General features: G+C 39.0%; 1 protein-coding gene across 4 annotated transcripts in view; it reads left to right on the top strand.

Annotated features, from left to right (window-relative positions):
* Window positions 1–27759, top strand: part of RASGRP3 (RAS guanyl releasing protein 3) — a 97635-nt gene that overhangs the window by 2331 nt on the left and 67545 nt on the right. Inside the window, exons 1-2 of one of the 4 annotated variants that reach the window (XM_046663520.1) lie at window positions 14728–14905; window positions 25907–26049. The exons of 2 other annotated variants lie outside the window; for them this stretch is intronic. The gene's annotated coding sequence lies outside the window, so the exon portion shown is untranslated. Of the gene's footprint in view, window positions 1–5546; window positions 5615–14727; window positions 14906–25906; window positions 26050–27759 lie in introns of those variants that run through there. One more of the 4 variants, XM_046663519.1, reaches the window with a different exon arrangement.

Here is a 27759-nt window from a genome sequence, read left to right as displayed (position 1 = left end):
CCGTCAGCCTCCTGCTACCCGGGGAGGAGGAGGTGCATGTTGATTTTGTGTGTCTGTGAGCACCTTAAATCCAGATTAGTGGCCTTTGGAGCCTCTCTTTCTCTTACTCTCTCATCCCCTTGCACCTTATATTATGGGTCAGCGGCAGCACCATTCACCACCGAAGCATATTTATTAAGTTCTACTTATAATACAATCTCTACCTTTGATAAACTTAACATTTACTTGGAGAAAGGGAATTATATAGGACAGAAGACATCCTGTATGTAGAACCAAATGAATGATGTAGATAACAAGTGCCAGATAAGGAAGGCCTGATCCAGGCAGGTTTTGTGGAGGTGTGAAGTTGAGCTGGGCCTTGAAGGGCAGAAGGAGATCTGATGGGGACAGCGAGAGATAAGGGCATTCACGACAAGAAGGGAGCTGTGTGCAGGGCAGAGATAGGAATGTACTTGGGTTGCCAGATGAAATACAGGATTCCCATTTAAATGTGAATGTCAGATGAACAACATATACTTTTTTCAGTAAAAGTATGTTCCATTGCATGGGTGGGTGCGAGGCCTATTACATGGGACATACTTATACAAAATATGATTTGTGGTTTATCTGATTCATGTTTAACTGGGTGTCCTGTGTTTTTATTTTCTAAATCCGGCAACCATACCTGGGGACTGTGTGTCAAGCAGCTTGACAGGAGCAGGGGCAATGAGCATGTGGGGCAAGAGAGAAACATTTGGAAGAGGTTGGAGTCAGACTGGTGGGACTGTCATGTCAGACTAAGGAGTTTATAATCTAATTTAAAGACACTTGGGAGCCACTGAGGGTTTTGAAAAGGGAAATGAATCAATAAGATCTGCCCATTCGAGGCAGGACCTGGTGGGGCTAAGAGAGCAGGCAGCCAAGCCCCGGGTGCTGGTGACAACAGAGAGAAAGAAACCAGATGGAGACACATTAGAGAACAAATCGACATGTTTTGTAAACTAATTGGATATGATTAAAGGAGGAGATGATGTGTTAGAGAGGATATTATGTTTTATGGTCCGTTCAAAGAAACAGCCAAAGAGATAGCAGCAGGTCAGGGAGTTAGTAAGGAAGATCAGGATTTTGGTTGCAGACATATTAAATTGAGACAATGATGGGATAATCAGGTAGAAATAGTGAGTGGACAGCTGGAAATGGGAAACAGCTTAGGAGGGCAGTGAGGACCAGAAATGATAACAATGGCCAATATTGAGCATTTACCATATGCCAAGCCTTTTATATCCATTCTCTTATTTAATGCTTACAACCACCTATGGGCAGGTTCCATTGCAAGCCACATTTTATAGATGAGAAAACTGAGGCTCAGAGAGGTTAAGTAACTTGTCCATGATTACCTAGCTAGTGAGAGACACATAGAAAATGGAACCCAGGTGTGTGTGAGGTCAAAGCTCATATTCCTGCTAATTCCCATAGTGAATGTTGAGTATCTGCTCTGGATTCCATTTCTCCATCTGCAAAGTTCTAAGGGCACCAATTGTCCATGCTTTAACCCAATTTTTAACTGGATTCCTCGTCTCTGATTACTCCTAACTGTGGTAACCCTTAGAATTCTGCAACTTTTGGTTAATCTCTCTGAGGAAAAGGGAATCGCTTATACACAGAGATTTTCTTATTTACTTATCTGAACATTTGTTTACTACCTAAATTGTTTTCCTTTCAGTTTTCGATTTCTCCTCGGCTATCTGGTAAAATAAAGATTACGCTGAAGAGAAAAACAGGACCAAAAAGAATGTTAAACTCCTGTCTCTGTCGCTGGCTGCCCTCTAGTGGCAGGACCTGATAACAATGCTCAGCCCAGGCCAGGGACCGCGCAGCCAGCAGCTAGAAGGAAGCTCTTAGGAAACCAAGAGTGCACAGTAACACTGCAGAATCATCTAAATGGTGTGCAGGCGAGTTGTGCTAGGAGATTCTGGAAAAGGACTTCATGGAATTACATTCACCCTTACAGCTGGCTGGCCTGAAGGGCATTTTGAATAGACCAGTTTTAGATTTATCTTAAACTCTGTAATCATTAAAAGTATTTCACTTGTTTACCCTGTTAAGAAGACACGTGTAGCAAGTTTGGCTGTTAAATCTTTAATGCACACATGTGTCTCTATTCTTAAGAAGTTTCCAGACCTTTTATTCTACATATTTACTTCAAAATATTTTTTAATAAAAAGTGGATAGTCTATCTTTTAGGAATGTACCCTAAGGAAATACTCATAAATTGAGACAAAAATGTATATAAAAGAATGTTTACCTATTTGTGACAGACGAATATTTGACTTAACCTAAATATAGAAAAAGAAGGGAATTGTTAAATAATATTCCACAATGTGAAATTTTATATAGCCATTAAATTACGTTAACATATTTAATGGCATTGGAAACTGTTCATGGTAAATGTTGAGTGAAAAAGAGAAGGCAACAAAGTTATATACATGGTGTGATCCCATTTTCTTAAAAATTATATATGAAAAGGAGTTAGGAAATAAAATTCAGGGACCGGCCCAGTGGCGTAGTGGTTAAGTTCATGCACTCCACTTTGGCGGCCCAGGGTTTGCAGGTTCAGATCCCGGGCGTGGAACTAGTACCACGAGTCAAGCCACGCTGTGGTGGCATCCCAGATAAAAGAGAGGGAGATTGGCACAGATGTTAGCTCAGTGACAATCTTCCTCAAGCAAAAAGAGAGGAAGATTGGCAGCAGACTTTAGCTCATGCCCAATCTTCCTCACACACACACAAAAAATATCAAAGAAGAAATAAAAATTCGTGTACTAAAAGGTTAACAATAGGAATCTCTGGCTGGTGGGGTAAGGGTGATTTTACTTTCTACTTTGTCTCCGGGAATATTCTCTAGGATAAGCATATACTACTTTTATAATCAGAAACAAAAACCAGTATGTTTTTAAAAAGCGGAGAGCTAAGTCCTAGTGTTCTGAAATCTTGCTGTCACGGCTGACAATAATATGTTTGTGCTAATTCAGCTCCATCTACTGCTTCTTTGCCCAGTAAGGAGCTGTATCCTGTTTGTGACAGCATAATTCATTGTAATGGAAAAGATTATGATGCACTAGCCTCGTCTATGACTTCACTGCATCCATCTGCAACAGGAAACAAAGACACACACTTTTTTTTTTCATGATTGTTTTAGTAATAATTGACAATTGGAGGAAATGAATGGCAGAAAACAATTATGGGCAGACAAGATGGTCAGCAAATCAGACTGGGAAATGCAACGGAGCCAGTCTCAGTTTTATTCATGAAACAGTTTCAGAACATTACAAAGATATTATTGTTTTGCTCTCGATCTATTCCTGAAATCACTATTGTTTTTACCAGCAGTTACACAATTCATTGCTGGCAGCGGTGATCCCCAGTATATTTTTAATTCAGTAATCTGGTAATCCCACCTCAGGGATTTGGTACTGAATTTTTTATGTATTTTAATATTCAGGATCAGTGTGAACTTCTCCCTGTGCGTGTGTCCAGGAACAATGCTCCTATAATAATAACTAGTTATCTGTTGCCCATACATAGAATCTTAAAAGCTTTATTTTCCACTAAACTTAAAAAAAAAAATCATGTCTCTATTTTTGGTGAAATGATTCCTAGTCTTCATTTCAGCAGCACTGGCAGAGGAAACAAGCAATGGGAACTCAAAACAAGTGAATTCATGATTCACTCTCCAGTTTTCATGCTATGAAATGAGGACAATTAATAACCACTGAGATGAAAATGAGGGATGTGTTACCAATTAGGAAAGAGGTAACTGAGGCAAGTATTACATATATTGTAGTAACATTTCTCTCTCCTAGTGACTTGTATCCATAGACAAAACTTAACTCTCCTGTTGGGTCCTGTTGAAATTCTTTGGATGAGAGAACTAAGCGCGCAGGGGCTCTTTAACCTTCACTCCAAGTTAGATTGTCCTCTGATTAGCCTGATTTGGGGTAAAATTTTGCAGCAACTCTGACTTCTAATTTTAAAGACCGCTTAGTGGTGATATGATTTATTGTGGAGGCCTCTGGACCAGTGCTGTCCAATAGAAATATCACGTGAGCCACAAATATGAGCTACGTATGTCATTTTATATTTTCTAGGGTCGTATTAAAAAAATAAAAAGAAACGAGTAAAATTAACTTTAAGAATCTAGTTTATTGGACCCAATATATCTGAAACATTATCATTTCGACGTGCAGTCAATATAAAAAAATTATTCATGAGCTATTTATGTTCTTTTCTTGGTACTAAGTCTTTGAAATCCAGTGTGCATTTTACACTTACTACATATCTGTGTCTGGACAAGCCTCATGTCACTCAATAGCTTCAGGTGTCTAGCGGCTACTGCACTGGACAGTAGCAAGCAAGGCAACGCGAGGCTTGGCAGCTTTTGAGTTTTGGTCTATTGGAACAATCCAACTGTTCATTTAGGCTGTGTAACTATGGATTCGCAATTGAGAAGAAGTGTAGTAGAGGTTTTAAGAAACTCCTAATTTTTGAAATCTGGATTATGTGGTTGTAAGAAACTTTTTTATCATGATGTTTTCAAGCGAATTTAGGCATTGGAATAGATTACATTACACAGCCTAAAACTAACTTCCAGAAGGTGTTATAGAAATTGTGCTCTTAATCATGCATAAAATATAGCACAAAGATAAAAATCTTTAGCAATTCGCACACACACACACACACACACCCCTCCTCCTAACATTGTGACCACTTGCTGATGTCTTTTCTGTATTCTGCATTGTTTTATTTGAAGGGTAGGAAGCGTGCTTCAATAATCTTGTGTAACTCCTATGCCCCGGGGACTCTCATGCCAGTCAGCTGGGGTGATAAAGATAGCTCTGTGTGCTAAATATGGCGATGCAAAAATAGACCTGGTGGAAGTGGATAAAACTAAGAGACGCTGTAGGTTCTCACGGCCCTGCCGGAGGCAGAAACATGGAAACAAGGGTCTTTGAAGTCCTGGGGACAAGTCGCAGCCAGCTGGAACGATCACATTTTGGATTTATTTCGTGTTCCATGAGGTTTTGTTTGTGAAGCTATATTGAAAGAAGTCAGAAAATTCTAAAATCAAAATAAAAGTTAAAGACATTTAAGATAGAAATAATGACCATCCATCGCATGATTTACAAATTGATAGTACTCCGAAAGCTTGTTTTTAAGAATTTTCTTGGGCCTCTGATTTCATTTTCCCATAGGAACAAAGTCATAAATAGTGAGTGGGTATGTGCACCTAAATTCCATATACTTATAATGAAATTATTACAATGTATTTACAATGTATTACATTAAATAATTCCTTATTAAATCATTAAAAATTATTATGAATATGTATTAGTTATTAAATTATTATAATACATTTATAATGAAATATAATTATTAACATATTGTTTCTACCTGAATACATTATATCATACATTAATACCATGTTAATAATTATATTAATTAATAATATAAATAACCAAAACAAATAGAATATACTGAATCAACTCACAATCACCTTTTATCCAAAGCAACAAGTGCTGGCAGAGAATTTTGGAAGTGCCAGGTGCTGTACCACGTGCCAGGACAAACATAAAAGGTAAATCATTTATTTGTCCATTAACGTCGGTAGGAAAGCAAATTCACTAGAGAAGAATGAGGAAATAGGTGGAATTCTTATGCCTTATCTATGTGACTTTTAGGAGGAGAAGGCCATTTCACCTCTCTAATTTTACTTCCAAACTTTGGATTTGCTTTTTCCTTAAGGACAAAGTACTCAGCACTGCTCTCATGGTGTAGCCCTAGTTAGGAACTTTTTTGGTTCCCTATTTGAGGTTTTCCTGAGTAACATTTGGCAGAGAGGTAGAAGAGAGGAAGGTGGAGAGAAAGGTCACAATGAAAGAGAATACGTGGGCCCTTGAGAAAAAGAATCATGCAAAATTGCTCAGTCCTCCTGAGGGGAAAAGAAAGGTAGAGCCCTAGGGGACTGGGGTTTGGGTCATTCTCTAAATTTGCCCTTGCAGCCTCCAGGGCAGGAAAAAGGAGGGGAGGGAGGTGTGTGCAGCTGACTTTTGCATGTAGAGTGTGCTTTCTGAGACAGTTTTTCTATCTTCGTGAGTTCCATTAACTGTTGGATCCTGCAGATACGACCACTGCTCTTTCTAAGCAGTAGTAAATGAGGAGCAAGTGGCAAAGTCACACATCAACTGGCCTTCAGGCAAGGTCAAGAAATCTGGGTGGAGTGGGGCCACTGGCTGGTTTCACAAATCAGCAAAAGAATTCAGGGACGTTTGGGTGAGTTGAGATTATCTATGTAGTTCCAGGAACAGGAGCCTAGGTCAGGAGAATAGTGTATTCCTGTGACTTACCTCTTCTGGAACACTTTTCTATTTCTTCTGGCTGAGAACTGGAGCTGAGAACTGGTAATGGAGGTCCGCTAACAAAGACCAAGGCAGGGGGAGGGTGGCTGTGCCACACGCTACTCAAAGAGGCAAATAGCTCTCTGTTTCCTGTCTCTTGACTTCCCCCAGCCTCCTGATGAGTTAATCCATCCTTCCTCAGTATCTTCTCTCTCAATTTCTTTCGCTTCTAGGACATTTTCTTTAAAACATCCATGTTTCCTCTTTGCCATGGAAAACTATGACCCAATCTGCCTGAATCTGCTGCCCCCTCTAGTCACCCATTTGAATTCTCTGACTTCACTGCTGACATTCTCTGTGCACGTTTGGTCACCTACCACCTTTATTTTCTCACTTCTCTTTCAAGATTGAAACACATAGAAATCTGACACTCTTTCCTCAACCTCACCAAAACTATGTCAGAAACTTTCTAAATGATGCAGTGAACAATGGTTTTCTAACTTTTATCGCTCTTGATCTCTGCACCATTTAATATCCTAAAATGTTCCTCTATGGAATTCTGAGATGCTTTGTTGTCATTGTTTACTTCCAATCTCCATGATCATTTTTTTCTCTGCTCTCAAATGTAGCTACTTACCAAGAGCTGTTGTTTTCTATTTCTAAATCCTTTCTCTCTGAGAGCTGATTCATAACTTCAATATGTAAATAACTCTGAATTTGCTTATCCAGCTCTGAGAGAATTTTAGTCTACATTCTAGGACCAGGTGTCTAACTATCTGTAGTGTATTTCTGCTTGATGTTCTGTCATCATTTCAAACTTAGCACGTCCAAGATAAAAATCTTACCCTTCTTATCATATCCACTTGGCTTCCGTGTCGTTTCCTTTGATGGTGACATCATCCCACCTGGGTTGGTGCCATCTTTCCTCCATCTTGTCATTCACCTCCCGGTTTACCTAGTGGATCATCCTTCCTGTTAAATGTGTCTCACATCCCATTCCTCCCTTCCTGTTGTTACTGCTTCCACTCTTGTTCTTTTTACCTCATTCAAGGACTCTCTCATTACCCCTCCTGCTGGTTTCCTTCCCTCAGGGTCTTCCCTCCGCACATGCTCGATTCTCCACACTCCTGAGAGAATAATCTCTTGGAGGGTGTTACGACTTTGTTAAATTAGCATTTGTTCAGTAGAGCCCCAGGTGCTGGATGGTGAGCAAAATAAAAGACCACAAGAGAAATTGAAACAGAGAAGTTTATTACTCAAAAGTCCTGGAGAAAATACACAGCATGCCTCCAGGGGTTGCATGGGGAGGTCAAGGCAGGGTGCAGGCACAGGACCTGGGGCACATGCCTTTATTAGGGTAGGGTCTGTGGGTGAAATGCTTTGGGGCTCCTGGGCTAAGGCCAGCTTGGTCAATTCCAACCAAAAAGAGTGAGGGTTTTGGTAAGCTCCATGTGGGTCTTATCTAAGGGAGCAGAAGAGGAAGGCTCTGGAAGGCTGGGGAGAGACTGTTCATCACAAAGGTCTTCAGGAAAGTCATATCAGGTTACATTTACTTGTGACTCTGCTGGCTGTTATCTAGGACATTCCCTTAGTAAGGAGCTGCAGGCCACTTGGCCAAATAAAATGGATGCCGAGGTAGCAACACAATGCAGTAGCTTCGATGAACTCTTGACAGACGGCCACAAACTGCCTGGGATCTTAGCTAAGTTGCAATGAACGGAAATGCATTCAAAGTAGCTATATTGGTTATAAGAAAAAAGTTTATTTCATAGAAGCACAAGAAGTGAAGTTGAGACTGGCGAGGGCCTCCCTCCAGAAAGAGCAGCTCATGGCCCTGAGGCCATGACTGCTAGAACTTGATGGTATCTCATCTCCACTCCTCTCTGAGGCTCTGCCTCTCTCTTTCTCTCTCTCTCCCTCCGTCTGCCTCTCTCCCTCCCTCTCCCACTTTCCCTACCTCGCCATGCACAGGGAGAAGGTGGATGTCCATCAGCTCCCCAGTTTGAACGTCCTGTTTGTTCAAGCATTGGGAGAAATGGATAAATCTTCTGCTCTCAATTCCAAATTCTCTTGAGAAAGAATATGATTATCGGAATGGCCTAAGCTTGCCTCAGGTGTCAATTCCTTGTCCATCTCATTACAGTCTCGGGAGTGGGGTCCTGAGGATGGGAGCAGTTTTCGGCGAGGAGGACCTTGAGCTGGAGCCCCCAAAGCTGTCTCTTACATCTGGCATAGGTGTAATAGTATATTTTTTTCTGATCTCTCTCTCTCTCGGGCCCTAAGCAACATGTCTTCTAATTTTCCCTGAATGTGTTGTGTATTTTCCCTCTTTATGGATTTCCCTGTGCTGATTTAACCAATTCCTCCTCCTTTCTCTCAGTCCAAATCCTACTGATGCTTCCAGACACAGCACAAACTGCCATCTTTGATGAAGCCAGTGATGATCTTCAGTGAGAGTCTCTCTTCCAAAATGCTGTAACACACTGTCTATCTATATAATATATTTAATCACATGAAGTTTGGTGATATTTCTTTCATTTATTCAGCCTTTATTTGTCTCTATAGTTAATTTTCCAGGAATTTCTTCTCTCATCAACTTAATTTTAAATTCCTTGAGGTATGAGCCACATTTTGTGCTTTTAAAAAAATCCCTCTGGAGTACGTCAATGTTCATAGAAGCATTACACACAATAGCCAAAGAGTGGAAACAACTCAAGTGTTTATCAACAGAAAAATGGATAAACAAAATGTAGTATATAAATATGATGGAATATTACTCAGCCATAAAAAGAAATGAAGCTCTGATATATGCTGTAACGTGGATGTACGTTGAAAAATTATTCTTAGTGAAATAATCCAGGCACAAAAGGAGAAATATTGTATAATTCTACCTGTGTTAAATATCTAGAATAGGCAAATCATAGAGAAAGAAATAGATTAGAGGTTACTGGAGGCTGTGGGCAGAGGGGAATGGAAGTTCTTCCTTAATGGTTACAAAAGTTTCTGTTTGAGGTGATAAAAACATTTTAGAAATGAGGGTTACGGTTGCGCAACATTGTCAATGTAATTAATCCCACTGAATTAACAATGGTTAAAATAGCAAATTTTTTGTTGTATATTGTACCACAATTTTAAAAAATTAATAGTGTAATATACCAAACACCAATAAATTGTGTGGTATGTGAATTAAACCTATTTTTTAAAAATTCCCTCTGGGAACCAGATACAGCCTTACATATAATAAGTGCTTAAGGAATATTTGTTGTGTTAGTTGTTGTAATGAGATTCATTAGGACACAAATTTATGTGAGAGAGAGCAGATATGTTTCCCCAGTTATGTATACCAGGTAAAACATGATTTCTTGCTATTTGATGCTAAGGTAGGTCTTTAGACACATGCCAGGTGCTGTCCAGGTGTGGTCTGAGATCCTAAATTCTGTCCTTATCATTTTTGCCTCTCCTGGAGTGCCTGCTATAAGATATTGCACATACCAATTTACTGATCTTATGTTTCGTGAAAGAATGAATGAAAGTATTAATAAAGTATATAGAATTTCCATATATATATGTTTTTCTGCTACCAACTTTCCACCACTGGGGATTTGTTCTTTAGGTCTGAGACATTGTTTTTTTCAAAAACCTACTTTTAAGACATAACACATTATACTATGTAGCTAAGATGAAATATTGTGCAGCCACGTGGGAAAAATCATATTTTAGAGGAATATTTAATGACACTGGAATATTTAAAAATGTTTAATGACGTTGGAAATAGTTATGAGATATGGTAAATTAAAAAGGCAGACTGAAAATCTATAGCCATTATAAATTTTAGAAAAGACAGGAAAGATATTTTATTAGCTACCTATTTCTGTATAACAAATCACTCCAAAGCTAAGTGCCTTTAAAGAGCAGGTTGTCATCAGCGGTCCGTTGGGGCTGCAGCCACCTGAAGACCTGATGGGGACTTGAAGATCTGCTTTTGAGGGGGTTCACGCATGAGGCTGGTAGGTCAACGTTGGCTCTTGGCTGGGGGCCCCAGTTCCTCTCCTCTTGGGTTGCTCAGTGGGGCTGCTTGGATGTCCTCAAGACATGGCCTCTGACTTCCTTCAGAGGGAGAGATCCAGGAGGCCAAAGTGAAAGCTGCAGTGCTTTTGATGACCTTGCCTTAGAAGTCGTACACCATCACTGCCCTGTATTCTACTGGTCACCCCAGGGCCAGTCCTGAATCGTGTGGGCAAGGTCACATCACACAAGGGCATGTGAGCATCCCTGGGGACCATCTGCAGGTTACCACACATACACACCAAAACAAAATTTTAAGAGTGATGTGGTTGGAGTTGATCTTATTTTTCTTTCCTGTGCTCTTCTAATTTTTTATGGTGAACATACATGAGTTTTGAAATCACACACATACAAATCAACACAGCGTATTTTTCGAAAACCATACCCATTCCAAATAGGAGCAAATCAGTCCCTGATACCCGGATACAAAGTTGGTTATCTATGCTTTTTTTGGTTTGATATAATCCTGTAACTTAAGAAAGGGGAATTTGTATGGGAAGAGGGATAGTTTTGAAATATGGGACACAAGCTTGGAAGAGGTGGCCAAAGCAGAGAGCAGGCATGGTAGTACATGGGCCCAGGGACCAGAGAAACAGCAAAGCAGCTAAGAATGTTCTAAAGAGTGATGAGTGTATTGTAAGGACCTTGAGTTTTCAGCTAAAAGTGATTTAACACACACCTTTACCTATCTCTGTTTCTTTCTGAACTCCTATTAAAATGAGATCAAAGGGTTGCATTTTTTTTTGTCACAAATACACAGCGACAATATTTTGAAAGCTGGAGAACAGATGGTTGACTACTAATTCAACGGTGGAAATCAGAAAAGCAATCTAATTTGTACTGGAGAACACTTCAAAGACTCAGGAATTCGTGGCACTAGGTACCATTGAAACTGCAGGTGAAGATGAAGCTAAAATGAGGAAGACTGGCAGAAAAATCTTCCTAAAGCACAGTTAGATTCCTAGATCTCCTTCCCTACTTTACACAATTGGGAGATTGCCCCTCTCCCACCATAGTAGGATGCTAGAGGTTTATTCTCTCAAGAGGACAAAACATGAGATGTTTACAATGGGGGACCCTGGTCTTTGGATGAGGCCCAGCTGAAGACAGGCATTTTATACTTAAAACCAGATAATTAATTGAAAGTTGAGACCTAGCACTCTTCTTCCACTCAGCTCCCAGAAGTGTAGGCAAAGCAGAAAATATGACTGCTAATAGGTTCTAGGGTTCATATCTTGAGACGTGGCCAGCCAACAGGGATGTTTTGGCTCCATTTCTGAAAAGCATGGGGAAGGGACTCATTAGGTTAGGGAATCATCTGCCTGAGTTGGGTGCTCACCCCTGAAACACTCAAATGTGGCCAAAGCAAGAGAGGCACTGTGACTGGCCCAGTTTGGATCATATGCTCATCCCTGGACCAATGAAATTTGGTCAAAAGATCAAGGACATTCCAAAGGTAGGAGGGGCAGTTGGGGTTGTTGTTGAGGTGAGTGATAAAGGAGAGTGAGCATGTTAGGCAGACAGTGTCAAAATGTCAAGTAAAACTTATCAGTCTCCTCCATAGGAGATGATGTCATGTCAGCAGAGGTACCATGAAGGCTTAAAATTGTCTTACAAATGTAAGAAATGAGTGCACTTTACATTTCTACAATACAATATGGGTTTTCAAAGTACTTTTTTCCTATATTATTTTATTTGCTTTCCAGAAAAATCTGTGAGAGAGATACTGTCATTTGCACTTTATTGATTATTAAGGGGGACTCATAATGGCCTTGTGATGGACTCACTCAATATCCTTCAACTAGATTAAGACAGAGTTGGTATGAGAAAGCCTGTCTTTTGATTCTTAGTCTGATACGATTTCTATCTTAGCATCCTAGTGACTATGCCAGGATCACAGATTCCTAGGTAATTGGGCTGGGAAGGACATTTGAAGATGCTATTTACAGGCAATGAACTGTGTGACTGTTCAGAGTCTCCTAGGGCCTTGCCCCCAACTCCCTGCACATCAACCCCAACACGTGTAAAATCAATAGAAGCTGAGAGAACGCTGCCAAACGCACACAGCCCGGAGGAGCCACGTGGCCTCCTTTTGGAATAAGACTAAAGAATTACTGTCTGGGGAGAATTTTCCATCTGTTTTCCAGATAAGATTGATTAGAACCATCTATTCGGTTTTGCAGATTCCATGAAAGAACAGATGAATTGTACCGTCTGGCCTGGTTAAGTTTAGCTCACTTTCTCAGAAGAGTTCTAGCTCCACCATGCAGGGAAGGCCTCTTTACCTTCAGACATCCTACAGAGAAGAGGAGCTGGGAAGTCCAGACATGAGCCCCACCCTGCCCTGAGGACCTCACTTTGAGTAGGAAGAGCTGCCTCATTTTCAGTAGGCCAGCTGGGCATCAGCTAGACAACTTCACATGCATTCCACTTCTCCTTCTGCTGAGGTTAGAGCAGGAAAACATTATTTCTCTTTGTCTCCCTTCTAAGTAGACGCCTCACCCTCTCTCTCCCCACCAAGTCAGTTCCCTTTGCTATTTTTGGTATAAAGAACTTTCCTTCAATTAATTTCAAGGCTTCAGAAAAGCAGTTAAAAGAAGTTGAGTTGGGGAGAAGCATCTGATCCTCTTACTTGTGTGTGTGTACACAGACACACACACACACACGCTAGCACCCTGTATCTGTGGAGTTGAACTGATTAAAAACGAGTCCATCTTTTCGTTTGTAATGTAAGGATAGTTTTTGCACTTTAGTGGTGAGTTCAGGTAATCTACACTGATTGTGATTGTTAAGGTATTAATAATGTTATTTTTTATTTTCTATTTACTATTCTTTTCTCTCCTGCCTTCTTTTGGATTTTCAAGTTTTCTTTATTCCAATTTCTCCTCTCTAGTGTTTTGGAAGTTACATAATCTATTTCTTTTCTTTTAGTGGTTACTCTTAAAATTTTAAAATACATATTTGATTTAACAGAGTCTAATGTTAATATCTTCATATTGACGTCTTCTTCTGAATAATATAAAGAAATCTTCCGAATAACATAAAACCTTAGAAACCTTTAATTCTGATCTCATTCGACCATCTTTCCTGTTATTACTGTTGAAAATTTTAGCTTCACTTTTTTTCTTTTTCTAAACAATTTTGTTGAGGTATAATTCACATATAATAAGTGGCACCTATTAAAAGTGTACTATTTGATATCTTGACATATGTATATGCCGGTGAAGCCATCACTACAATCGAGATAATAAAAAACCACTTAAGAAAAACAATCCAGCTCACACATGACCATAGCTTGCCGCCTGTTCTCACGGTCAGCTAGTTTTCTGTAAACTCCTTTTACTTAAGGACTTCTGTAGCTTCTGGACAGGAGTAACTATGATAATCATCATTCATCAAAACCCACTAGGCATTGTGCTAAATCCTCTATGTTAATTATTTCTCATTGCTTTCTTTATTGTCCTTAATTTTTGATTATAAAACCAATAAAAGTTTGCTATAAATGAAGGTACTTAATACCAAAATGAATAGCATAAAAAAGGAAAGACGTGCGAGTCTTGCAACCCTCTTTTTGTCCTCAGAGTGGATACAGGTTTACTGCTTATTGTCACTACATATATTTTCTATGCATTTGAAACCATATGTGATTATAATAAAAATGGTGCTAAAAGCATAGCGGAGTTTTTTTTTTTTTGGCTTAAACAATAACCACGTATGCATAGTGTTTTTTGCAGCTTGCTTTTTTCATTTATTACATCAAAGTCATCTTCCCATTCCATGCTTTTCATGGCTGATGATGTCATGGATGCATGATGAATTAATGCACTGTGATTGTTTTGATTATTCTCCTATAATTTTTAGGTTGTTTCCCTTTTTTGTTGTTGTTATTACAAGTGTCACATTGAACTTATCTTACATGTATCTTTGTGCACTTACTGAATATTTTTATAGGAGAAAACCCTGAAGCGCAATGCATTATTTCCAACCTAGATAGCCACCCTTTGAGTTGGGTAGTATCTTTTCCCTTTTACAATTGTGGAATTTTGTGCTTCAAGAGTTGAGTGCCTTACCCAGCTAGTGAGTGGCTGGTTGGGGAATGAGAATCCTGATTTCCCAGTTCTCCAATGTGCAACATCCTCACTACTCACCACACTACTACTAGTTTGGAAAACGCTTAAAAAGAAAAAGGTTATTAATGTTGGAATTGTCAGGAGGATTACTGGGGATTTTCAGCTAATAGTAAATAGTCCTGTGGAATTAGAATGCAGGGGACATATTTCAGGCAGTTTATATTTTTCCCCTGGCCCTTCAGCTGAGGACGCTAATGTGAGAACTGAGGGGTATTTTTAGCAGGTTGCTTTTAAGCACTCTGGGGAGGTTGTGAAATAACTTGTCTATCACAGGCAGCTAGGAATTGCTTGCCCACTTTTTTGTTCTGAAGGAAAGGACACAGACCACCCGATCCAGTAAGTTGGGTCCAAAATTGGACTCATGTTTATTTTAGTTAATAAATGTGTTCTTGAATAATATGACTTGAATTTTGGTTGGTTGAATGCCATTTTTAATGCACCAGGGGTGCACACATGTCTTGTAATCCTGCAATGAGTGGCTTTCTAAAACAAAGAATGCTTTGGTAATGTGAACAAATTTCCCTTAATTTATGTTAACTATAACTTATTTGTTCTGTTCTTAGGGCGGAGAACCTTACGCTAAGTTGTTTGTGTCTTTGAGTGTGTTGGCTGGTATAGTCATATCAGTTAACAGTAATACGAAATATATATGCTGTTAAAAATATACTCCAACCTCTCACTCCGAAGTCCCAAACCAAATGACATGGTGAAACCGTATAATTTATAAGATGTGGTTTAACTCAACACCCCATGCCAGGAGGAGTGCAGTTGTAGACAGCAGGTGCTTCTACCCTTATCTCTGGATTGTGGGCCCCATTCCTGCCACACTGAGATGGCATGTGGAAGAGCTGGCTCTTCAGTTACTAAGGCTAGAGTCCAGAAAACAAGATAGAAACAAGTGAGGGTGCGACTGACCCTTTTCCGCATTAGCAGCATTGCATGCTTTGAAAGTATAGTAAAATAATTTTAGTCCAACATTAACATTTTCATTCTTCATAACATATCAGTTCACATTTGCTCATAAATTTTTTTAGTCAATCAACAATTGATTCTACAACTGGAATGGCCTTTAGGGTTCATGGAATTTCCAGTGTTTGCAGGTAATAAGGACTAGCTGGAGGGAAATAGGCTCCAACTTTTAACTGACAAATTTTAGTCAGTTTGTCTTCAGATGCTTTGGTTTAAAAAAAATATTATTATACATGAAAAGCAAGCAAGCGTCTTCAACAGAAATGATTTAGTGAATATGCTTGATGGGATATGATTCTGAAATGAATTTTTAGTGCCTCTCATGTTATAATCTTGATCCCCTAAGTTGACGTTTATCATTCTTTTTAAGGCATTGCTTTTAGTTTAGTTTTGGGAAAATAAAAGAATGCATAGTAAAATGAATAACTTTGCAGTTCCAATAATCCCAGTGTTGGAGATCTATACTATGGAAATAAATGCACCAGAAACTAAAGATATATGTCAAGGATATTTAGTGCAACACTGTTTATAGAGGCAAAACACTGGGAGCATCTTGAATATTCATTAATAGGGTGAATAAATTATGATATAACTACACTGTGGAGGAGTACACAACTATTAAAAGGAATAAATTAAATAGACTAAATTATTGACCTTGGAGCCAATATATGTGACCATGATGCATTGTTAGGGGGAAAAGTCAAATTACAGAATAATGTTTTGTTTTTAAACGGAGAAACAGAACCCCATACGTATCTGTGTGTATCAGATCCATTTCTCATAAGTGTGTGTTATCTTGATGAGATAGGAATGGTTGGGAAGAGAGGTTATAAATTTTTCTTTATGTATATCTGTGTCGTTTGACTTGCTACAATGAGCATTATTGTTTTTTAAATTTAAATATCTTATAAAGTAAAAAACACACGCAGAAGTCCTGCTTTTGTTATTTTGTACAAGGAAATAAGTCTATTCTTCCATATGATAATTTAGTTTTTCTGACCATTGGAATATACATTTAAAAAGAACTTACAGGCATTCAAATGCCTACAGAAGCCTCTCTATTTAGTTGGTATTTTTCAACTATTTTTCAGTGCTCCCCTGCACTGAATTCTCACCACCCTGTGTTTCTCTCCACCGGCCAAGCCTCTTTGCTGAGCTTCATCCTCCTATGGTTCCGCTAAGGAAACAGCACCCCTCTCAGTTCTGACCCCTCCCCTCCAGATGCCCCTCAGTTTGAGAGTTTTACCATGCAGAAATTGATCTGCTTTTCACAAAAAAGCATGGCAATCACAAAGATGAGCCCTGAGAACAAACACTCCTTGTTTAATTAAAACATGAAGGAAAACTGCCATTTTTTTTTTTATGTGCTTCTAACAGTGCTTGCTTAGTTTACTCCCTCTGATCTACAAAAAAGAAAATCCTGTTGCAAGAACTCTAGATCCTCCTTCCTTAGCAGGTTCCCACTCTGCTTGTGGTTGCCTTTGTGTTCTCCCAGGAAGTCATAAAAAAGAATTTCTTATCCCAAGACTTTCTATGCACAAAGAGTCTAAGAATTCCAAGACTGCAGCCAAAAAGTTGAGCAAACACAGAGTAAGTAAATTGTGGTGATATTCCACGAGGCGGATGATAAAGGCAGCGATACCTTAGGAAAGGATATGGAAATGAGGTTAGAAGCTCAGGCCTAATGGATTTATAACCTAGAGGCGGTAATGGTTGGATTAAAACTTGAGTGAGTAGTTTGGCAGTAAGGACTGGAAAACAGGATCTATAGTCAGCTAGCTGGGTTTGGATAACATAGCAGTTAAAGTGAAAAGCAGAAGCGATTAAGTAGAACATTGGCCTTGTTTAGAATTATGAACAATTTTGAGCAGAAGGATTTGGTATCGAAATAATAAGGCTATTTTATAATTACAACCATGGTGTAAAGATTCATTCATCCATTCAGAAAGTGTACACTGAGTGTCATCTTCCAGCCAAGGCCAGTGGGCTGTGGTGTGGACCCAGGACAGCTTAGCTGACTCAGAAGGAGGCCAGTGTCACGGAGAGTGAAGCAGCCCTTGGAATATGGGGAGAAGCGAGGCAGTGGAGTCCTCTAGTTTGCATAGGAGAATAAGAGGGTTTGGAGTTTCTAACTTCGCTTTTCCATTGATTCCTACGAAGATCAAACTGCGCTCTACCTCATGCCTTTAGCTATCACACATTTTGAGAAAAAATAAATTTAAATATTTTCTTTGCCTCATTTATCCCTGAATCAGCTTTTTACTTTCTGCTTTGAAATAGCAACCATGCTGAAACTTGACGAGAAAGGAAATCATAAATCTGAAAAGGGCCCTTCCATTATTCTTTGCACATTAAAGGATTATCAGAAAAATGCACAGAGGCAGTCTCAGGGATTTTTTTTTTTTTACTCTCAGCAACTCTTTTCAAGAACTAAAAGAATTCTGGAAACAGCAGTCGCATTTTAGATTTAGACTCAGATTAACTTTACCGCTAGTCTGAAGTTTATGAGAGCGAGATCCTCAATGATTAATGAAAGTTGCGGTCAAATCAGGGTTTTGAAATAGAGCTATTAGGGGAAAAAGTTATTATGTAAGTAATTATGCTAAGCAAGGTGCTTTGTGCCGTGAAGGCTAAATTTTCCTTTTCGTATTTTACTGAATCCAGCTTCAGCTATAAATCTAGCTTAATCTAAGAAACTGATTAGATGGAGGGAAAAATGCTGCCATAAAGGTAAACTGAAATGAATTAGATTAAGTAAACGCAACTATCCTAATGTGTAGTGTGTTTTTAAAAAGTAAATGATATTTTATAAAAAGGAAGAAAAGAAAAGAGAAGAGAAAAAAACAGGAAGAAGAAAGAGAATGAAAGCGGAAGTCTGTTTTTAATCGGGACTAATTTGTCCAGAAATTTGAGAGTTTCCCTAGGGATGCTGAAGAAAGGGGGGAGGGGCACAGAGACTGGGGTGTGGGGACACCTTCTGCAGAGGCCTCGTCTGAGGGAGACTGTCCTCCTTCATTGTTGTCCTTTTTATTTGTGTATAGCCCATCTCTAGTCTATGAATGTCCTGTGTTCCAAATGTTCGCTTATAAATCAGTTATTTGGAACTCAAAATGCTTTTAATCCATAGAAGGCACGAGCCACAGGAACAATGTTATAAATGCCACCCAGTCTACCAGGCCGCTCCACAACCACTTAATGGGTATCACTGGTTGAAATATCACACTTTGCAATGGATAATAGTAGCAGACTACTGTTGTCATGCCAATAATTAGACTCAAAAGTACAATACAATTGGCTTGGCTGTTGTGCTTGAGGGTGAGCAGGTTTGATTAGGAAAGGACGTGCAAGTCTGTGAAAACTTCTATGCCTATTAAATCATTCTAGGGGTAAATGTGTGGGTTTGGAGCCAGACAGACTTGAGTTCACCTCCATATTTCTCTCTCTTTCTCTTTGCTGCTTACTAGTGTGGACAGGCTAGTTAACGGCACGAAAGGTCATCGAGGGTGATAATAGCATCTCCTTAGAGCATTGCTGTGAGAATTCAATAAGCATTTTGCACAGATATTAGCTTGTTACATATTAATCATAATCTATTAATATAAACGTGATAATATTAATAGATACTTATTTGTTTTCATATATAATTATTATTATTTCTTGTATGTGGCTTTCTGCATGTTCCAGCTTTTCTCCCAGCGAGATGACAGCTTTGAGAGCAGAGATTTTTGCCATGTGCTTTGGTCAATCCTTAAATGCAATGCACATTCAACACAAACGCTATCCTTTTTCAAACTATTTGCTTTGTTTAAGGGCTTTAGAGATTAAGAACTCTACTCTCTTTCACAATTTTTTCTTTCTTTCTGTTTGTTACAGGCATGTAGCTAGCACAGCTCTTATGATAACTGATTATGACTGGTATTTATTTTGGTTCACACATGGTGCAAGGGGAAGAACAAGAAGAACAAGATGGGGAGAGAAAAATTCCCCATGTACTTAGACAAATGTTGGAAGAAAAAAGAGAAGGAGGAAAGGGGTCCAAAAAGTGTATGTATGTGAGAAAGAGATGACCAGGTAGAATTTGCCAATCTGGAGAAATAAGAGAGTAATGTTGCATTCAAGGTCCCTTTAAAAGGAAAGGAAGGTGCGGTCGGGATGCCATATGGTGTTAGTACCTCAAATTGACCAGCAGGTGGTGTGTCACCAAATTGGAGCAGCTTGTTTGCAGTTTGGGACATGGCAGGTGGAGGTGCAGCTTCAGGAGGGGCAGCTGGTAGGAGAGGTTTATGCTATCTGACCGTGTATGCATGGGATGGATACCATTTGGGAATTTCTACTTAAGGAAATGCCTCAGATAGGCACAAAGGTCCATCAGGACGTCTCTGAGAAACTGAATCCAAAGTGCTCAAGCGGGACTGTGCTTCCCTCCTCTTCTTGCATCCTTTGAGCCTGGTAGTTCAAGCACTTCCAGTGACTTGCTATCAAATATTGGGTCCAGGACCAGTAAGTCAGAGAACCGAGACTTAGTCGAGAGGAAGTGTCCGGTTTAGTTAACGAATGCTCAGGCTTTCTGCTCTGGGTCCTTTCTTCTTGATCACATTTCTTGTCAATGGCTTTCTCCTCTTGTGTAGATGATTAAAGTACTTTATGATCATAGATCTAGTATCTCTTTTCTTATATAAAAGATCTCATTTAAAAATGAGCAAATAATACATATTTATCATGGAAACAGTAGAAAAAAGCTAATAAGCCTAAAGAAGGGAAAACAACTGTATGTGACCCCTTGTCCCAAAGATAACCACTGTTAAAAATTTGATATGTAACGTTTCAGACTTTTACAAATATTCACGTATTTTCTTTGAAAAATGAGATCATACTGAATAAACTGTTTTGTAACTTGAATTTTTCACTTAATTTATGCTGAATATTTTTTCATGTTAATAATATATGTCAGTAAGATTATTTTATGATTGTACAGTGCTACATCTTACGAATGTGTTATAATTTATTCAACTACTTTTTGGGACACAGATTGTTTCTAATTTTTCACTCATAAATAATGCTTGAGAAGCATCCTTACACCTACGAAAATCCATATTATTTATTTGGAATATGTTTCTAGAACAGGAACTGCTGAATTAATGAGCATACTTATTTTAAAAAACTTTTGCTACATATTGCAAAATTATCTTCCTCACATGTTGTACCAGTTTATGCTCTTGCCAGCAGAGTATGAAGGAGCCATTTTATAAACCTCCTGCCAACATTGGGAATGATCAATTTTTCATCTTTGTGAAGCTTATAGATAATAAATGCTATCGTATCATCGTTTACTTTGTTCTCTTTTTTAGGAAGCTGAATATTTTCTTCATATGCATACTGGTCATTTATATTTCTTCTCTTACGAAATGCTTGAATTACCCTTTTCCCAATTGTTAGTTATAAATGCTCTTTATATGTTAACACTATTAACTCTTTACCATATGGGTTTCATTTTTTAATCACATTTTGTCATTTGTGATTTAATTTTGATTATGGCAGGTTATTTCTGACATATATAAATTTTGCATTTTATCCACTTAAATATTTACAATTTTTTGTTTATTACTTCTGCTTTTGTGATCATAATTAAAATAGTTTTCATGATAAAAGTATTTAATCATGGTTAAAATAGTTTTAAGATTATAAAAACAATGACATGATTCTCTTCAAGTTTGTGTGTGGTTTTCTTTTCACATTTAACTCTTTAGTCCACTAGCCATTTCCTTAGTGATGGTGTGAGGTAATAATTGCATCTTTATTTTTTCTAATAATTAACTATTCAACCAATTATTGAGTAACCCATTCTTTTCCCACTGGGTTTGAATACCAGATTTAACAAAATAACACTTTAACATAGTGCATGTATTTATCTTTCCGGGCTTTCTGTTCTCTTCCTTTGCTCTGCCTCTTTTGGTACCAGTATCAAACTTAATTCTTGATGTTTTTAGCCTATTTAATACCTAGTATCCCCTTGCTGTTTTTCTAAAATTTTCTTTTCCATTCTCAGTTTTTTATTTTTTTAAACAAACTTTGGCCTTTCTTTTTTGGCCTGTTTTAAAAAAATCTCTTTGGGATTTTAACCAAAGTTTAATCATATAAATTAAATAGGAGAGAACTGGTATATTTACAAAGTTGGGTCTTCCAGTGCTGGAAAATTGTACAACTCTCCATTTGTTGAAATGTTTTCTCAATAGAGTTTCACAAATTTCTTTAATAAGTTTTTCACTTTTTTGTTTTTCCTAGAAATTTTGTTGTTGTTGTTGCTACTATTATGAATGAAATTTTTTTTCCCGTTATGTTTTCTAACAGTTTTGGTTGTTGTATGAAAAATTCCATTAATTTTGTGTATTTATTTGTAACTGTTCACTTCATTGATGTTTCTAATTTTTAAAAATGTTTTTTAGGTGGATTCTATTAAGTAAATGATTGTAACATGTTCAAATTGGAAAATTTTGTGTCCTGCTTTCTCATAATTCTTCTTCAGTTTCTTTTTCTTGTCTGGTTGCAATGGCTCACATGTCCAGAAGAGTGCTAAATGACGATAGTGACAACGAGCATCCTTTTCTTGTTTCTGATTTTAATGTTAATACCTCCAGCATTACACCATTAGGTATGCAGCCTGTGGTTGGTTTAAGATAGATAATCTTTATCATGCTGAGAAAAATTCTCCAAACTCCATTTTATTAATTAAAAGATATTGATATTCAATTTTATCGAAAGACTTTTTCAAGATTACCTATTGTGCTAATCCAAAAGCTTTTCTCTGTTGATTTCTGTATATCATTATGCTAACGTATTTCTTAACATTGAGATATTTTTACCTGTCTACGGTAAACTATGTTTGTATGTGAGGGTAGTCTGTGGTTTCCTTTGTTGTCCTTTATCGGTTTAAGTCAGGAGTATTGTTAGCTTTCTGTCACTTTTGTCCACTTGAACATTTTATGGCCTGGGAATTATCTGTGGCTTGAAGCTCAGAGAGAATTTGATTGTGTAAGTAATTTGGACAAAAAACTTTTCTTGGAAACAATTTCTCGATAACTTATATATTTTTTCATGATTATTGATCTCTTGTTTTTCAACTTCTTCTTGGGTCTGTTGGCCTCTAATTAACTGTTTTGGCTTGCCCACAATATTTGATATGTGGTATTTTCATTATTAAAAACTTCTAAGCATTCTGTAATGGCTTTTTGGATTTCTTCTCCAATTAATGATTTTTTTTTTAAAGAAGAGCTATAAAAAGTTTCCAAAGCTTAACTCTTTTTTGACTTACACTTTTGTAATTAATTTATGGTTTTATTACTGTGTGGTCATAGAATGTGGCCAGAATAATTTCTTTGGGGGGCAAAATTATTTAAAGTTTTTTGGTGGCCTAATATAAAATTAATTTTTGCAAACTTTTTTTGTATCTCTTCTTAATGGAATAGATAGAAGATCCTTCTCTTTAATCGTTCGTTTATTCATTCAGCACTGTTTCAGCTATGTGTCACCTACATGTGAGGCTTTGTACTAGGCATTGCAGGATGTAAAATGAACAAGTCATAAGTTTTCTCAAGGTTGTCGAAGTTTAGATGGAACATAGACACATGAAGACCTAATTATAATATAGAGCAAGAAACGTGACAGCAGTGGAATGTACAAAAGAGAAATGCAAGCCCTGTCATAGGTTCTGGGAATACAGAGATGCCTAAGATACCACATGCCCCCTGAGAGGCTTTAAGTCCAAGTGTTAAAAAAAAAAAGGTAAATTGAAGGCGGAGATAGGCTTTTGGAGGCAAGGCAACTAATTAGGAAACCATCATAGTCATTCGGTAATAAATTAAGACAGATGAGAGATGTCAGAAAACAGGAAGAACAGAGGGGGTTTTCACATTTGAGGGGCAACTAGAAGAAAGGTCCACATAGGAGGCTGAAGGAGGAGGTAGGAGTAAAATTTTACAGAAGCTGTTGAAGAACATTTTAAGGAATGGTTGGTCAGTTGAGTTAAACGCAGCTGAGAGGTCGAGTAAGGTAAAAGCAAAAAAGGCGTCCAATAGCTCTGCTCTTTGGTGACTTGGGGAAAGCGGTTGCAGTGAAGTGAGGGAAGAAGCAGACTGTATGCAGGCTGAGACTTAAATGAGACACAAGATGTTGGAGACAAGAAGTGTTTTTCCAGAAGCTTGGTTGTGAAGGGAATGAGGGAGTTAGGGCAGTAATTAAAGGAGCAAAGGATCAAAAAAGATTGTTTTAGGACATCAAAACAAGGTGAGCATGTTTAGATAATGGGAGGGTGATCGGACAGGGAGAGAAGGCACGACTGTTGGTGAAAGGGTCCTGAACAGGTGGGAGTCACGGGGTGAGACCCACAGCCCAGGGGGTGGATGGCCTCTGACAGGAGGAGGGCACATCTTTCTGAGTGGAAGGAAATGATGGATATTTGTAGGTAGTTTGGGCAGAGATGTGGGATCTCCCCATTTCCTTGCAAGGCTGGAAGAAGGTATCATTGTAGAAACTTCAGTTACACTCCAGGACCCAGTTGGAAGAGTCCGGGGTCTTGGTCTGCACTGGTCATTGGCTTCATAGGTATGACTCAAGATTTATCCCTTCCTCTCGGCCAATACAGCAAGAGAAGAATTTCTATGCTTACTTTCCCAAGGCTGTTTTTTCTATTGGTCAGTGAAGGGTTTCCAGAAGTCTCTCGCCAACTATGTGTTATGCAATGGATCATCAGAATAATTAATACAATCAATTGCAAATAAAGTGATTGATGGATGCCATAAGGTCACAAAAGCTTCTGTAACTGTAAATACAAAGCATAAATAAATCAAAATAATATTTCAAATCTTCAATAGGCCTCCTTTTCTGTTTCTGATTAATGATTGTCACATCAACACATGAGGAAAAATGTTTCTCAGGTGACGTGTATTTTAGCTCATTGTCTTTTGATATCTGTAGTTTATTTATATTACTAACTTTGAACCCTTAAAAAGGGATATGTTTCGAAGCTTGCAAAAAAATTTCCCATTTGCACTTTGGGCTCTCACATGTTGATAAATTAATCCCCTGAGGGAATGGCAAGACTGAGGGTTTTTTGGTCTTTTTCTGTTATTCTGGAAAAACACTCTATCCTCTGCATGAAGGAAAACTTCTGGTTTGATTAACACTGTAAATAATTATGAGACAAAACCCAGATATGAGAGGTTGCCCACGTAGGCTCCTCAACTGAGTAAGATCTCACTTATTAAAAATCAGGGTTGACAGTTTAACAGGCTCATTATGGTTCAGAAATCCCCTGGGGCATTTTAACATTTTAAACTCTTTTTTGGATGTTCGCTTTACCAAATGAGCTGACTCCCTGTCATATCTCCACTCTACCCTGCCCGGGCACTGATTTTAGAAGTGTCACTCTTACTATACCAAAAAGTCAGGTACCCAAGGTCGAATACTATCCAAAGTCAGATAGTCCAAGGGCTTTCCTTGGTGAGATGGAGGAAGAGGAAGGGTGGGAAAATCAGCTCAGGTGAGATGAATTCACCAAAGCATCCAGGATGGTTTGCCACCTTTGTGAGCAGCACGGGAAACAGGTTGGTCCAACTTCCTAGCACACCAAAGGGGGCAGCAGTGCATCTGTAAAATGCCTTGTAAATTTTGTGATAATTTCTGTTTCTACTCTCGTTCGTTGATAATCTCAAGTGCTCTGGGGTGCCCCGAAATGTTGACACAATCCAACAGACAGCTATGCGGAAGTTTGCTTGTTAGCTACCCGAAATCATTTCCATTAGCTCTTTACATAAAGCCGCATTTGATATTCTTCAATAAGCCCTCACACATTTGCCCCTGAGCATCACTTGCACAGCAGCCCTGACCTTTGAAATTAAACTGAAGCATTCTTAGAGTGTTAGTCCGCCTCCAGAACGGTCCATTCAGTCCTGTGGCTTCTCCAACAAACTGGAGCCTGGGATGCTGAGAAAGTGAAACCAAGATGGAGTGGCAGATTGAGTACTCCGGTGGCACCTGGAACACAGAGCAGTTCCACCTGCTTGGCCAGTCTGTGATTCCTTCCTCCTGCTGTTCAAGAGCCCCAGTGAAAACTTGAGTGAGATGAGAGAGTGCAGGGACTGCCAGCCTCCCCACTGCACCCCCACCCTCCACACAAACACATTAACTTTCCACTTACAGTGACCTGCCTGCCAGTGTGACTTATCAGCTGTTCCGGGTTTGTCACTGATAGAAAACAAATTGTGGAATGTACTGCTCTGCATGTTAACGAAATGGCTGAGCCAGCTCAGGGGTTATGAGAAGGTTTGCAAATTAAGAGAATAATGATCTTCGGTTTCTGACCTGGCACGGCAGCAGTATTTATCAGGAGGCGCATGTGACTGGTTAAGACACACAGCCCCAGCTTGAAGGAAACAGCTGCTGGCGGCATGCTCTGGGACTTGGCAGCTGGACAGGCAGGGTGCTGATGTGAGGAATACCGCGACAAAACCGCCCCAGTAAGTAACTGGAGAACTTTCATGTGCGTGTATGTGTGTGTGTGTGTGTGTATTTGCAAGCTACCGACAATTTTTAATCTTGATTTTGGTCTCCCTCTGGCAGTAAGCGACGTATTTTATTTGTACTTGTTATTAATAGCCATTTGTATTTTTACTGATTTTTTTTTTAGAATCTGTTATTTTCAGCAACGTTGTTTCTAACTTTAAGGATGAATGAGGTATTTTGTTTGATTCCTATATAGGAAACATCGAGTTTATTCCCTGGCATCCAGGATTTTTATGGTCTGTGGTGTTTAGGTTCAAAACCAAAATTCAGGTTTTAAAGTAGAGAACCTATTGAAGTGAGTCGAGGGCTAGATTTGATTTTAATTAGTTTTACTATTGAAACTTGAAAAATAGTGTTTTGAGAAATAACTTGTGAATTTATTGTATGTTTGACTTGACCATTCCCAGTCAATTTTCAAGACTATCTCATTTAACTGTGTATAACAATCTGCAATAGACACAATGAATAAAATAATATTTAGGTTTGAAATCACATTTAGATTTCAGGCACGCTTGCTAATTCATTGAAAGATATATTTTATAGCTCTTTTCTTCAACAAGCAAATTCACCTTGACTACTTTAAAGCTAAAATTTTGACTTGCCCCTGGTCTTATTTTAGATAAGGGAAAGTTCATGTTTTTATGAGGCTCAGAGTCTTTCTTCCTTGTTTATGGTCTGGATTATAGAAGTGTTGCCTTAAGCTGATTATCAACTCTGGGAGGCCTGGCACCCAAATAGCTGAGAGGACCTGTTCTATTGCTGGTTCATTTGGCAAGAATGGAGCTTGCCCTTGGGAGAGCAGCAAAGCAGACACGGTACCGGAACGGAGCTGTCGTTCAGGGCTTGTGTCCTTCCATGACAGTGTCCTTCCTTGTGTCCTTCCGTGGTAGTCACTAGACAGAACGCTTAAGGAGAAAAGAAAAGGGGAAAGGGAGAGGGCAGAACCCTGAATCGGTGATGTAAACCTCTGGAAGTGACTGGCCTCTGAATCAGAGCGTTGCAGAGAGATAACCAAACAAGTTCCCTTTTCTGGATCGCCTGGATGTTAAGAGGGGCTGGAGGGTGGGCAGAGAGGGCTTGTTTTTCTTTGAATTCTTACTTAAACACTTGTTTTGCTTGTGACAATCCCCAGGTGGCTGGTGGATTGTCAGGTAGGCTCAGGTCATATAATTTTCTTGCCATTTCTGCCCCCTGCCGAGAGGGAGCACAGCCCCCCCCACCCCACCCTCACCACCCTGTGATGTATGTGGAGAATGGATTGAAAATGACCCAGGATGTGCTGGCTCTGTCGCAGTTTCCTCAACACAGCTGGTCCTGAGTACCACATCAGCCAGAGATCTGGGATGGAAGCCCTTTCGGATGCCCCATCTGAAAAAATGGCCAGTCTGGCATTGGAATGTCTTCCCCCTTCATTTCCTTGAAATAGAAGAATCCACAAAACCTAGAGTGTTCAGTGAGAAATATATTTCCAACTCCTCCGTTCCTCTTTATGCCATTTGTGAGAGGTCCTTGGGTCAGCATGTGGCCACGTGGCCAGTGACTTCCCTGTCTGACTGCAGGGCGCTGGCTGCCCGCTGGGCCATTTAGGGTGTTCACTTCTGGCTGGTTTCACTTTTTCCACAGGCCGATAGAGGAAAAGAACTCTCCGGTGAAACCGTGTCTCT

This window comes from Equus quagga, chromosome 5 (assembly GCF_021613505.1).
Source record: "Equus quagga isolate Etosha38 chromosome 5, UCLA_HA_Equagga_1.0, whole genome shotgun sequence".
Lineage (NCBI taxonomy): Eukaryota > Metazoa > Chordata > Mammalia > Perissodactyla > Equidae > Equus > Equus quagga.
The sequence above is the reverse complement of the archived record's forward strand: the minus strand, read 5'-3'. Positions and strand labels throughout refer to the sequence as shown.